This window comes from Pan paniscus, chromosome 3, assembly GCF_029289425.2.
Source record: "Pan paniscus chromosome 3, NHGRI_mPanPan1-v2.0_pri, whole genome shotgun sequence".
Classification (NCBI taxonomy): Eukaryota; Metazoa; Chordata; class Mammalia; order Primates; family Hominidae; genus Pan; species Pan paniscus.
In genome coordinates, this window is record NC_073252.2 from 162,939,032 (window position 1) to 162,942,239 (window position 3,208).

The following is a 3,208-nucleotide window of genomic DNA, read 5'->3' on the forward strand; positions in this document are numbered from 1 at the left end:
GAGTTTGAGACTAGCCTGGGCAATGTAGTGAGACCTTGTCTCTACAAATAATAAAAAATTAGCCAGGTGTGGTGGCATGTGCCTGTAGTCCTAGCTACTCAGGAGACTGAGGCAGGAGGGTCACTTGAATCCAGGAGAGACTGCAGCGAGCTATGATGGCACCACTGCATTCCAGCCTGGGTGACAGAGTGAGATGTTGTCCCAAAAATAAATAAATAAATTTCAAGACCATTTAATGGACAGATTCCTTAGCCCTGTCTGAATTTAAAAGCAAAACAGTTTTATTTTGTTTTTCCTGGCTTACTATCCTGTTCCTGTTGCAGGCTGCTTGAACTCAAAGAAAGAGGCTCACTGATGAGTATGTAGGCAGGGAGGGCCTTCAACGTAGCATGTCCTCTTGCTGGAGAGAAAAGAACAGGGAGAAAAAATGAAATGTACCCTGACCTCATCATTTTTTTCTCTTTTTCAATAAACGACCTTCATGAATTCTGCTTGTTTGATTTCTCCCTGTTCCTATGAAACCAGAAGGTAAGTTTTTTAGGGTTTCTCCTCAGAGCATTCTATTACCTCCATGTTATGATTCCAGTAAATAAATAAATTCTAGGGACCTTTGGTAGACCAAAAGCCAGACGATGTCAGCTTTTCTCTGCTTTCTACTTTGAGTGATAGTCAGGTAGTACAAATGCAGCCCAGTGTGGTGTGGGGTCACAGGACCAAATTAGTCAGATGTATGGTAGCTAACGGATCATTTCAAAGTAAGAAAGGATGGATTTAAAACTTTTGCTATTATTATGATGATGGTAAAGGAGAAGTCATTATGAAATTACATTAAAAGTAAAAAAGATGGTTTATACCTAAAGGAGGAATTAACAGCTCAGAAATAAAGATGTTTTTTCCTCTCAGTGAGCACTTGTGAATTTAGAAACCCCAGGAGTGAGTCACTGAAAATGTCCCAACAGATAACATATTGTTAATCTTTTTCTTCTCCTAGAAAAGCCAATGTGAGAGACTAAAAATCTAAAATAAAGTCCACTGCCTATCAAATATCTGGAGAAACTAATGGTAGAACAGTGATGAGATCAAAACAAAATAAAACCATCAGCTGATCTAATTCCAAGAACTAGAGAGGGTGTGTTTTGGTTCCTGCAAAGTTCTGGAAAGCAAAGCAGCTGGTCAAATTCTTAACTCCTTCAGGGCAGAGCTGTGTTTTATTTTACCTATGAATTCCCTTTAGCGCTCAGCAGCACAGAGTAGGTGCTTGGGACATGTTTGCTGCATTAAAAGCGTTGAGCCATACTTGGTATAGCAAAGGCAACCATGTGCTATGTTAGTTATCTCTCATATGAAGCCTTTCTGAGTCTCTGCCAATCTTCTGTGTTCTTTGTACTTCACAAATTGGTGACAGAAAAGCAGATGCCCGTAGTCTTTTGTACTATCTGTTCTAAGCCTGGGTTTCACAGTTACTTCTTGCCTTTTGTGTGTGTGTGCTAGTGAAAAAGTGATGACTTTTCTGGTAAATGATATATGTCTCCACTGCCTCTAAAGATGCTACATCAAAAGACCTCCAGGACTCCTATTTTTCATGCCTAGCAACTATTATTGATTGGAATTCGGTCTCAGAGTTTAATAATTTCATTCCCAAATCTCTGGGGTGCAGAGAGCTAGTCTCAGGGGTGGGAGGAGGTCCACGTTTGACTGAAATACCTGTTCCTCTTGTTCCCACTCATAGGCCCGTTTCACATTAATGAGCCAGACAGCTCTGCCTAGAGAGCCTATTGCTTTTTTTTTTTAAATAAGTTTCTTGATCTTAAAAACATACATTTTATTGTTAAAAGTGATTGCAGACAACCGTATAGAGTAAAAAGGAGGAGTGTTCCAATCTTTTGCCATCCTATCATTGATTCCTTTCACCAGAGGTCATTGCTGATAAAATCCTGACCTTCAGAGATTCAGACAGATTACATCACTGCCAATGTTTGAAAAAAGAAAACTCTTACATTCAAAATAATTCTGTCTGCATGCCTTCCAATAGTTCATTTTACAGTTTTGATGAAACACTGGTCACGTACTGTAAAGGATCTCAAAGTTATTACTCCGAGTACATCCTGTGTGTGGTACAGACTGTCAAACGTACACCTTGTATTATTCTTCATACATCCTGGATTCCTGGGGAGAGGGTGTATGATGTGGGCGTGTTTCGTGTGCTTGATATCTATAAATATACTCAGAGGCTGCTCAAAGCTGCTCACTGTTATTTCAGCACATTCACTATTCCCGGTTTTTACATACACCCGCACCCTCACAAAAAAGGAGTAAAACTGAATTTATTTCTGCTATCATGATCATGATTCCAGATAAATTGCTACAAAACTAGTCATCATTTTCTAGGTGTACCTCACCCCAAAGATACAAAATTAACTTCTAGTTTTTCAGCAGCAATGTGTAGAACACTCTGTTTCTACTCATTTTCTTGACCTCCTTCAGGGCTGACTTGAGATGCTGACTTCTATTTATGCCTCCACCTGCCTTATGCAGTTTGACTCAGGGATCATCTTCCTTTAGCTCATGACTCTGACTCCATTTTTCCGCTAAAGCTTTTCCTTTTTCTTTCTCCAGGAATCCCAGCCCACAAGTCTTCCACCCACTGCTGCCTGTACCCTGCCCTTGCAGTCTGCACTTATCTGGAGCATGGGACCTTGAGAGTGTTCAGGGCCCATCATGATCAGCCCCTATTCACCCAGCCAGTCTCACCTCCCGTGGCTCTTTCTCATATGTAACATTGTGGTTAGGAGCGTAGATTCAGGAGTCAGTGTCTGGATCCAAATCTTGGCTTTGTTTCTTATAAGTTATGGGTTACTTAACACCATATGGACTTCATTTTCCTCATCTGGAAAATGGGGATCTTAGTCCAGTTACCTACATCACAGGGTTTTTATAAAGACGGTGGGTGGACTGTTGCAGTAATCGCAAACCCAGCGAATCATGCCTGAAACCATGCTCTTGCGAAGTCCCCTTTGACATTGATTTTGGGTTTGGCCATGTGGCCTGCTTTGGCTGATGGCACAAGCAGATATTTGATATGTGCTTGCACGTTGAGTTTTGTACTCATTTGCTTGCTGGTTTTTGGAACTCAACCACCACCTGAAAAAGCCTAGGGTAGCCTGCTGGATTCTGAGAGATGCTTGTCTCAATAGACTCCATCCCCCAA